The sequence below is a fragment of the Acipenser ruthenus genome, chromosome 7, assembly GCF_902713425.1.
Source record: "Acipenser ruthenus chromosome 7, fAciRut3.2 maternal haplotype, whole genome shotgun sequence".
NCBI classification, from domain to species: domain Eukaryota; kingdom Metazoa; phylum Chordata; class Actinopteri; order Acipenseriformes; family Acipenseridae; genus Acipenser; species Acipenser ruthenus.
In genome coordinates, this window is record NC_081195.1 from 34,905,861 (window position 1) to 34,918,054 (window position 12,194).

The 12,194-nt window shown below is 39.4% G+C and overlaps 1 protein-coding gene across 10 annotated transcripts in view; it reads left to right on the top strand.

Moving 5' to 3' along the window:
- The window catches only part of LOC117414964 (ELKS/Rab6-interacting/CAST family member 1), a 374,494-nt gene that overhangs the window by 269,204 nt on the left and 93,096 nt on the right, over nt 1–12,194 (top strand). The window lies entirely within an intron of this gene.

A 12,194-nucleotide genomic window follows, 5' to 3' on the forward strand; every position in this document is an offset into this window, starting at 1 on the left:
GCGACTTGCAATTGTTTACAAGATATCACATTATTTTTACATACAACTGCAGTATTTTTTACACATTATTTTTACATACAATTACCCATTTATACAGTTGGGTTTTCACTGGAGCAATCTAGGTAAAGTACCTTGCTCAAGGTTACAGCAGCAGTGTCCCCCACCTGGGATTGAACCAACGACCCTCCGGGTCTAACCACTACTCCACACTGCTGCCTGTGATGATGAATGCGTTGTACAAGTTCATCCCAAGCATGCTCAATAGGATTTAGATCCGGAGATTGTGGTAGGCCTTGCTCCTCAAACCATTGTCTCACAGTTCTGACACCATGGAGGGTTGCACTACTGTCTAGTGCAGCATTGTTGGGTGGACTTGATCTGCAATGATGCTAAAGTGCTTAGGATGTATTTTTTTGGCATTCATTCGGCCTTCTACAATAAAGAGACCCAGAGTATACCAGGGGACCATTTGAAAAGGCAATTCAAAATCCAATCGAGTAGACCGTCTTGTAAACTTACCAGGCAGTGTAGTGTATGGCATCTGTCCATACCTCCAGTAGATGCATATGTCACACTGTATTTCTTTAGCTACCAGTAGCTTGTCTTCCGCTCGTTCAATTAGGAAGTAACTTGGTATTGATGTTAATTTATTAGCAACTGTGGGCTCGTCCAGTTTCTTTTTAAATAATTCTACCTGTGTTTCTTACAAATTTTTGATTACTCACCACTGTACCCCACGCATGTTTTGGCACAGATATTTATTTGTATTTATTTATTTGTTTTTATATGCATGAAAAGGGAAAAGAAACTCAAAACTTTGAGACATGTACACAAACTGGACTGTCAACAAGGCCCTGTAAAAGTAGTGCACAGAAACTAAAAAAATAACAACAGTAAGCTCACACCAACAAATAATTATTTTCGTATAAATTTGAATGTGACGGAGAGATACAGCAGGTTTGAGCAGAGCGATTCTGTAAGCCCCGAGACAGCTTGTCAAATGGAACTTGACTGACACTGTGGCAGGACGGCACTTGGTGGAAGCATGGCATGAATCACAGGACTACCTGGCAAAACCAGTTTTTTTTCGTCATTACGTTGCGTCAGTTAGTACACTCCAGAAAGAAAAACAACAAACATTGCGGGCAGCGAGTGGGATGAGAGATGGTGTGTGATGGAAGTGCAGGCGCTAGTTTCTCTGTGGGCAGATAGAAGTGTTCAGGAAGATCTGGAGTCCTGAGTCAGTTTATGCCGAATTTCTGATGATTTGAAACAACTGGACATACAGTAAACCGAGGGTATGGTACACTTAACTCACACTCAGAAACACAAAATTCTACCAAATTTCTCATCCTTTACCTTTTATTATATTAATATAAAGAAAACAAATGCGAAAATAAAACCATTCTAAATTACTTACAAAAATATAGCCAAACAAAATACTGTACCATACATTCAACACACACAACTACGGCTCTCATTGCGCTCGCGCAGCTTCTTTTATTTAAGCACCCAAACAAAAAACAACTAGAAAAAAATAACTATCCTTAAAAGGGATATGTTTGGCAAATCATGTTTTTAAAAACTATTTTTTTCCCCTTCAACAGAACTAATTGAACTTTAGTAAATCAGTAACATTTGTGGATTATAAAGACATTCCTAAATATAGTTTCAAAATATATACAAGCTACAGCTGTACCGTTGGACTATTCACTTTTGAACACCACTTGTTTTGCGCATCTTTTGGCAAACAGTTAATTAATAACAACTGTCGTTGTGTGCGACATCAGTAGCACGGCTCAGCTCTGCAGTGGAAAAACAACCCAGGCTACTGTCAACCACACCATGAGGGCTCGGTACAGCCCTGGCGGGGCTCGGTTGTACAGTGGAAGAGAGGCATGAGACTCCTATTGCGTAGCAGTTTCACCCATTCCAGGTTGTATTGCAAGCTTGATTAGCCACAGTGTGTAAAATCATAGTAAAGGCAGGTATGGATCAGACTGCTGTGCAGTGGGTCTTCATTCTATCCCTGGTTTATCTTTAAACAGCAACTTTAGGAAGTACGGTCTAAAGGATTCAGTATTGCTAGCTCTCTTCAGGTGCTTCTAGTTTGGAGGAACTTAAATTAGGTGTTTGTCTCAATACCGGGCAATGTTTTGGAGTCAACAAGCAAAATTTAGAAAAATATTCCCTATAGTATTAGTGATCGTAGTTTTGCGATGTGGACTTATTTCCAATGGGGGCAAGGCTGGGACATCCAAAATCATTTTACTTGCAACTTTAGCTGGATTGGAACCCAGGCCACGAGGGGTTTAAGACTTTCTTTCTTTTTATTTATTTCTTTCTCAGCAGTTTAAATAAGGTGGTTGATTCAGTTGAACTAAATAGATGTTTTTTGTTTTTTTAAAAAAAAATGAACCTCTATTCAGGTTTCTAGCAGTTATAATTTAATGATAATCAAATTCATCCCTGTTTTAGATCAATTGGACCTCTCTGCACACTCGATTTAAAAAAAAAAAAATCAAAAATGCAGGTTTCTGTTGAAAAACGTCACGATCAGCAGGCTTGTAGAAAAGAGATTTACCAGGGTCACCCCACGCTAAACACTTGGCCCGCCTGCTCACCTGGGTGTGTGCCTGGGTGAGTTCCAGAGTACCTGGGTTCAATCTCTAGTTGGCTCATATATTTTCCTTTGCACAAATGCACATTTGAAGAATGAGCTTACATAAACCACCATTAGCATATAAGAAGAAAGATCACGTCCTAGTACATTGTTGTGTCTTTCAGAGGTCTGTGATTTAACGAGGTGCAGTGGTCCGTACCGTGACAAGGAGACATTTCTTGCATTGAATTCCTCCATATGTTTAAACATATACATTCAAGGTGCAATTCAAGAGACACATTTTGACAGAATGTGTCAGTCAATGCCTTCATTGGTTTGAATTCAGCATTGAAAAATATTTTTTGTCTTCAGCATTTAGTGTCTCACAAAGTGAGACTATTCCAATAGGATATATTGGAGGTCTTTTACCTTTAGGTTCCCAGTTCAATGAGAAGTCTTCTTATCTGGTGGCTGTTGGGACCCGATGTGTAGTAATCCTTTCAGGTCCACATCACTATACGTACAGTAAAAAGTAAGGCCACCTTGCAATCAACACCTCTTTACAGTCGTGGTTTGCTCCCACTGGCTGCAGCCACTGTCAATATTAAGGCCACCCCTGTAATTAAGCCACCCCAAACGTATCAAACCATATCTCTAACAAGACCAAGATGCTTTAAAATGCCAACCTTTAAAATCCAACTCATTTGCAACAGTAAATTAGAAGAGTCTGCAAGTAAGAAAACAAAAAAGTACATAAAATAAACAATAGAGGTCCCCGAGTGGCTCACCTGGTGAAAGCATGTCCGCGTGGTGTGCAGGGTGGGTCATACAGTAATGGGAGCGCTGGTTTTGTGTCCTGGCTGTGCAAAGTCTTCGCTGTGGATTCCGGAGGGGGTATTGCGTTGGCTCTGGTGCTCCTGCAGGTTAGGGAGGCAAAACTGGCACAGATTGTTTCTCCTCATCGGGCTGCAGTGGACCCTACATGCCAAGTGCCTGGGAAGCTCAGGCAAATACCTGCAGGGCTGGCCTTTGTCCTCCAGAGGCTGGTAGCTCTCTGACATCTCCTCTCAAGTTCCTGGGTATAATAGAGACATTTGGCTTGGTTGTGGGATCAGAGGATGCCCACTGAGCCTTCAGTTCTCCCGAGCTGTGTGGGGAATCACTGCGGTGGACGAACATAATTGGACATTGTAAATTGAGGAGAAATCAGGGGTAAAATAATTGGGCATATTAAATAAATAACATCTTAGTAAAATTGTTTGACAAATGTTTCGACCATGTACCTTTTGTAGTAAGTACACCCCCTGATTTAAGGCCATGTTTTGTTCTTCTCTTTCTAGCCTTAATAGCAAGGTTTCACTGCATATAAACCGATTCATTAAAAATAGGTAACTATCCTAACTCGTCCCGTTTAGCCAGCCCTGTATTTTTACTTTGGTATTTCAAAGAGTTTTATTCCAGAAAACTCTCAGATTTATCGGCCTTTGTTTTCCATTCACTGGTACCGTGTCTCATTGCGTTGAGGATTATTTTAAATACATCAAATCCACTCCAAATGTATTGGCACAGCTCACTATAAAAGGGTGCCAGTTGGCCTGTCTTTCACTTGCAGGGGATTACAAGGTTACTCCATTGATGCTTTTACAAAGTGGGTGTAAACTGGCTGGCAGACAAGGTGTTAATCCCCCAGGAGAAGCTGTAGCCTTTCTCGGAGAATACTTTTAATTGGTATTTGGAGGAAGCTCGGCCCCCACCCTCACCACCCAGAGAAACAAGTCTAAACGCAGCTTGGGAATCAAAGGCCTTTTCTAGTTTGTTTTAGGTGGTGTTGATGTGAAGGATTTAATAAAACTTGGCTTTCTAGACCCACAGACAAATCAAACGCTTCCACCCCTAATCATATAATTACAGATCCCAGGCTGACGTTCTTTTGGCAGCTTGTTGAGACAGCCTCACTGTTCATGGTATTGAAAGAGAGAACTGTAATCCCCAGGTGTTAATGAAGACACCGAGGTGAGCGTGGAGCTGGGGATGGACTCGGCTGCAGCGCAAGAGTCCTCCCAGCAGTTCCTGGTGCCATAGCTTCTTAAATATAAAAGCTCAAAATGGGCAGTTATCATTTTATAGTTACAGTATCACCTCTATTGAGCGTGTGTGTGTATGTGTGTAGATTTGTATAGAATGAAAGTGAGAGCAGTGAGTTTGAGGCGACATACCTAGCTTTGTTTTCTTACCTCTTTTTGTTTTCTTGATGTTATTTTCACTTTGACTATTTTCCCTGCCACAATGCTGTGAACTCACTTTCTATGTTACAGGTAATAGGACCCCGCCTGTGCCTTGAACTGCCCTGGTGCTGACAGAAACCTATGTGGGGTTACTTGTAGCACATGATGTTAACCCTTTGCGGTCCTATGTTGGACTTGGTCCGACATTGCAATTACTCCTATCAGGTCCAATGTCGGACCCTGTCCGACATCATCAAAAAGACGCAAAAAACAGGTTTTTAGTCGTTTTTTCTATGGAAAAAGCCGAGAAAACCATTCAATGGCCGAGTGGGAGCGACAGGAGACGAGACAAGCCAGAAAAAAAAAGGGCGTATCTCATGAATAGTCATACTTGCCCCTGGCATCAGATAACGGCGGCCATAAGGAAACAAGCTGCCTGTTACTGAATCAGCGCACAGAAAATAACACAGACATTTGCAGAGCTTTTTTGAGATGTTATAGTAATAAAATAATGACTTGGATCGCATTATTGAGGCGTTTGGTGATAACGCTTACGATGTATTTGCTTACGATTGTAAGTCGCCCTGGATAAGGGCGACTGCTAAGAAATAAATAATAATAATAATAATAATAATAATAATAAAACGAGTGATCAGGAGATGATCGATCGATCGGTATGTACGACTATTGTTATTATTATTATTTATTTCTTAGCATATGTGAAATCTATAGCGAACGAAAGGGTGGGGCGGGGCTGGAGATGCCTAGTGAGTGCTTTGTTGATATGCAGGGCCTTTTAAACCCGTTTGACTGTGGGGAAAAAAAATACTTTTAAACAGCGCGTCTAAAATTAACTGCGTGTGTGAAAATAAATTGGACCTGACGCATCTGACACGCACTTAATAAATGGACTGCAAAGGGTTAATGGAGAAACCAAGTACTATTGTTTCATATTCATCTGCATTGTCTTTATACTAAAATGCAATTTACACCATTTTGGGGAAAACAAGCACATTACTTATAACAAATATACATATATACATATATATATATATATATATATATATATATATATGTGTGTGTGTGTGTGTGTTTTGTAACATTTACAGCAATTTATTTTATTATTATTTTTTTTTTAATTTAGAGTGACCAATTTATTAATTTTTTATTTATTTTCCCCCAATTTGAAATGTCCAATTATGTTTTTTCTCCCCACCACAGCGAGTCCTTACACAGTACGGACATTCTGAGGGCGTTTGCGCGTCCCCCAGTCTCACAAGCCCAAAGTCAGAATCGCTTTTATACTGAGCAATCCAGAGCAGAAGTGAGTGGGCTACGATAGAGATCAGCCCTGCTTCTTATCCACTACTCGGTGTCTGGCCAGTAGGGTTCGCTGTTGCACGATGAGGAGAATAAATCCCTGCCGGTTTCCTTCCATCGAGGTCCCCAGCAAACTTTGGTCTCTTTTCACAGCCTGGACATGAACTAGCGCTTTAAGTGGTTGAGCCACTTGGGGACCAGTAATTTCTTTTTAAAATTTAAATAAAGGGATATCTAGGAATGTATCTTTTGTGTAAATCTGAACAAATGGGGTTCAAAATAAATAAATATATATATATATATCTATATATATATATATATATATATATATATATATATATATATATATATATATATATATATATATATACACACGCAGCAAAGCAAAAAGAGACTCAGAAGAATGTTGGTATGCAAATGATAGGTAAGAAAACATTGCCAAGTACACCACTAAGTTTCTAGACACAGCGTCATCCCATGGTCATTATAACACCATTTTAACAAAATACAATCCAATCTCACAGGATTGACTAAGGCAGTGGAAAAAGTAAGAAGGGGGGAAAGCATTTCTATACTTCATATATCATATGCAGTAGAACCTCAGACTTACGCACACCTTGGGAATGGACCTTCTGAAATGTCTGCAGCTCTGAAAAATGAGTTTTCGATGGTTTTAATAAATGTGTACACCTGCTATCTTTAGCCTTAGTCTGGTGAATAAATGCAAGGATACAGCACAGTAATGCAATACAGTAGTCTTTGTGTAAAGGAACACCTCCTAAGACAACACTTCGGCTTAGGGAACACCCTTGTGGTGAAATGGATTTCCCCCCATAGTAAATGCTCCACCTAGAGGAACAGGAACTTAGCTTAAAAGAACACCTTTTTGGCACTGATAGCAGTTCGTTGCTAACCAATTCAGAACTGATACAGTACTGTTTTGTAGCCTGATAACTCATCCTCATCAAACTCAAATTTTAAATGGTTTATTCAGTCTTTTTAAAACTGACTTGTCATCGCGAGAATAATCTAGAGCTGGTGCTGAATTTTTTTTTAACATGTGTGAGGGCGGTGCTGTGTTGACCATTGTGTTAAAATTCATTCTGGTATTTATAATTACTGTTAGTGTCGCTGCTGCATTTTTACCTTTATGTAGGGGTGCTTTGTTAATTTAGTTTGCCAGTTGATTAATATTATTTATTAACATACGCTTGCCTTTTGCTTTTCTCTTCTGTAATTTCATATGCTGATGCACGTGCGTCATGACATAAGTAATAAATACGTTTGTATTTATTGATTCATATCATGATTGGCTTGGCATATTGTGTCCGGTGGACAACTACTGTACTCGTATTCTTGTGGTTTGAAAGGCTTGGCTTTGACTTGAAAAGAAACCTTGCTTTGTTTAAAACTAAAATGTTCCCAGTAAAATTACATGTACTTGCTTTGAAATTAGCCTCTCCTCAGTCTGGTTCAGTCATTTTGTCGCCTTCATAATTTGTGCTGGCACTGCGGGCACAAAGTGAATAAACTAAAATCATCTGTTTTTACTGCTCTGCTGTCTTTCATCGCCTTTGCAAATTATTGGAGAAGTGACGTGGTGAAGCATATTGACGGTGCACAGGCAACCCTGTAGCGCAACACTAATATGCTTCCCCACCTCATTTCCTCAGTCTCGCACTCCTGGTGTTTTGTTCTATCCTGAGTTTTTTCTATCTTGGATTCTTTCAAGTCCAACATTTCATCTCATGGCCATTTCTTGGAACCTTAAATCCATGAGTATTGGCTCGGTGACGGACATCACACTGAGTCTAGGCTCTAGGCTAATTGTTTCTTCAGTTCTTCTAAAATATTAAATTGGTACCTGTAGATGTTCCCTGGATTGTGTAAAGCATATTCTGCCTTGACCTGCTATATAGCTCAGCCTGTGCATGCTGCAGGAACAGTGATGGTTTAGTCCTGTTCTCATTAGTTGGAAAGCATTGATGCAACAGGTTCAAATAAAAAAAAGGTGGATTACTGGTGATGATTTGTAGTTTATTGTGTATTTTAAACTTTTTTTAGTATTGAATGGGTTACTGAATTAATGGTATTGGTATGTCATAAAATAGCTTAGTGTATAAGACTTTGAATGGTATTTGAAACACTTTCAAAAAACACATTTTTTGAAGGTAGATTGCTTTACGATTCTCAGATCAATGCAATCTCTAAAGTGCAATTTCAGTCATAATTTAAAAAATGTATACATATTTAAGAGCTGGTAAGACTTATGATGAACATGCTTCTCATCTGCTCCGAGCATCTTCACTAAACTGCTTGTGATGAACATGCTTCTCATCTGCTCTGAGCATCTTCACTAAACTGCTTATGATGAACATGCTTCTCATCTGCTCTGAGCATCTTCACTAAACTGCTTATGATGAACATGCTTCTCATCTGCTCTGAGCATCTTCACTAAACTGCTTGTGATGAACATGCTTCTCATCTGCTCTGAGCATCTTCACTAAACTGCTTGTGATGAACATGTTTCTCATCTGCTCTGAGCATCTTCACTGAACTGCTTGTGATGAACATGCTTCTCATTTGCTCTGAGCATCTTCACTGAACTGCTTGTGATGAAGATGTTTCTCATCTGCTCTGAGCATCTTCACTGAAGTGCTTGTGATGAACATGCTTCTCATCTGCTCTGAGCATCTTCACTGAACTGCTTGTGATGAACATGTTTCTCATCTGCTCTGAGCATCTTCACTGAAGTGCTTGTGATGAACATGTTTCTCATCTGCTCTGAGCATCTTCACTAAACTGCTTGTGATGAACATGTTTCTCATCTGCTCCGAGCATCTTCACTGAAGTGCTTGTGATGAACATGCTTTTCATCTGCTCAGGGCATCTTCACTGAACTGCTTGTGATGAACATGTTTCTCATCTGCTCTGAGCATCTTCACTGAACTGCTTGTGATGAACATGTTTCTCATCTGCTCTGAGCATCTTCACTGAACTGCTTGTGATGAACATGTTTCTCATCTGCTCTGAGCATCTTCACTGAAGTGCTTGTGATGAACATGCTTCTCATCTGCTCCGAACATCTTCACTAAACTGCTTGTGATGAACATGCTTCTCATCTGCTCAGGGCATCTTCACTGAACTGCTTGTGATGAACATGTTTCTCATCTGCTCAGGGCATCTTCACAGAACTGCTTGTTCTTGCTTTATTAGAACCAATTATTTAACTAAACCCAGCAAACCTTGTGTGCATGGTCCTTGTATTAAATTTAAGATTGCATTTCATAAGTCATCTTTTAGTGGGAAACAAAGATTCATCCTACAAATGCAGATGGAGCTAATACCTGAAGGAAACTACCTCTTTGGAAACCCAGATGTGCTTTTTTACCACTGTCTGTCAACCCTTTTCAACTGGGAGACTCCCTCAAACTATTTAAACCATTTACTGCCTTTGGTGGTCATAATAGCTATTTTCCACTGTAGAGTAATATATATATATATATATATATATATATATATATATATATATATATATATATATATATATATTTACTGCACACCGTATGATCATGTATAAGTCTCGCACACATAGAGGATTTAAACCTGCTTAAAGTACAGTGCTTTTAAAGACTGCCTGTCTAAGCAACATGCTCAGCTTATTAATCAGCATATATAAAAACACACACTATAAAATATCATTGCATCTGCCCCCAAAGGCAAGCGCTTTAAGTAAATCTGAGCGCATAGAAAAAGACACAATGAATCTACTTTTAAAACCCAGATACCACACCAGTCATATAAACATGCACAGCTAAATCCCTTACAGAGCCAGATTTGCTTGAGAGCTTGGCTTTTACTTTAAAAAAAAATCAAATAAAACAAGAGGTTGGAGGGTTTGATATATACAGCATGTTAACTCTCCATAAACATTGCTTTAACCTTGCATAGCCTTTACTTTACTAATGGGATACGTACCAAAAATGCTATATAAAATGTATTATGAATATGATTTTTGTTTCTTTTTTTCCCCCTGAAATTACCTCTGTAGACCTGTAAAACCGGGATCATGTTTCTTGGTAAATTCTATTATATGTGGATGTAAGTGGAGCTGTGAATTGGGAAGAGGGGGCAGGGGGGGACACCCCCAACCACCCGACCCCCCTGACCTCCCACCCACACCCCTGTCTGTCCGTTGTTTCGCGTTACAGCTAACATGTGTTTCTCGAATATCTTTTTACATTTCAAATGCCCCCTGCTGGTTTGCCACCTTGAAGTGATATTTTGGAAAGTGCAAAGTATATAAATCAATCCCTGGAGAGGCCACTAGGATTAAACAAGTGGGATCTAGTTTCCTGGACCCCCCCAACCCCCCCGCTGCCCCAATATTCCCACGCTCCCCCTTACCTTTCTTCCACCAGCTGATTCAGGATTTTACATTCTTGAGATTGTATATGACAAATAGGATCTGGGTATTCAGTGTTGATTTTAGAGGAAGCATTTACTAGTGCGCTAGCAATAAATAATCATATACAAAAATAAATAATGCCATGCTCCTTAAGATCTCTTTGAAGTTCTCATGCTTTGCCAAGCTTGAAAGCTTTATCAGAGAACTCATTTTAACCAGCTCTGCTGCACATATGTATTAAAAATGTATGTAGAGCTTTGTGGTCTTACTGGTGCTTTGATAGAACGGACAGTTAGCCCTCATTTCTTTTCTATTGCTTGGTTGTATTTTTCAGCAATTAACGTGATTAAAAAATAAATAAAAAGAAACAAGTATATTGGAATTTACCAATGCACAGACCCAGAGCATAATGACAAAAATCTTTGGATACGCCTTCTAGAAGTTTACCATAGTAAACTTGCATGTTCGTTTTGCAGCTTTCCAATGCCTTTCCCATGGTTATACATTGCATTACCTTAGCTTACCATGTATAATATGGTTTACCAATACCTATTTACAGTGTTTACCTAGGCTTTACGATACTTTCACAATGCTTTATTGCACTTTGCTTTGCTTTAAATATGGCAAACTTGTCAAAGGACAAAAGGGCTGTAATTACAAACAGCATATCACTATCAAACAGCCATGTCCATTAATTATATATATATATATATATATATATATATATATATATATATATATATATATATCTTCATCCTCATCCTTATTCAATCCACTGCTGGATGAAGGCCTCCCCAAGATTCTTCCACAAAAGCCTGTCTGCTGCGTCCCTCATCCACGTTGCTCTGGCGTGTTTCCTAATTTCATCTTGCCATCTTCCTGGAGGTCGTCTTCTTGGTCCAGTCTAGTATCTCCTTGGTCCAGCGATGGTCTGTTCTTCTTGCTACATGTCCGGCCCACTGCCATTTAAATATTTTCGCTCTTATAATAACATTGCATACTTTTGTTTGCGCTCTTATCCATTCCTTCCTTTTCCTGTTTCTTCTTGTTATTCCCAGCATGCATCTTTCCATACTCTGTTGAGTCGTTTGTAATTTTGGAGTCATTTTTGCATTGAGGGTCCCAGAAGAGCAAAAATGGGCTGGAGTACCTTTGGAAGGTTAAGCATGGTACTGAAAGGGAAACTACCTTAATGATCAAGAGGAAAGTCTTTGACCAATGCGTGCCAGTGCTAACTTAGGAATGCGAAACATAGACACTCATTGCAAAAATGGCTCAAAAACACGCCGCAGCAACGTGGATGAGGGACACAGCAGACAACCCTTTGTGGAAGAATCTTGGGGAGGCCTTCATCCAGCAGTGGATTGAATAAGGATGATGATATATGAATATATATATATGAATATTTTACTTTCTAGTGCTGAATTTTGCGTGTCGGATCTAAATTCTGAAGAGTAGAACTGTAGTGTAACTGAACTTCTAAACTTAGCTGTAGGATCACTCCACGGAGGAGACATTTGAGGACAGAAAACCACCATCATTTGAAATTCTAATACAGGGCAGAATCTAGCCATTAAGCAGGGTAAACAGCTATAAATCTGTTCTTTGTGTTTGCCAAGGGCTTTAGGGTATGGTATAG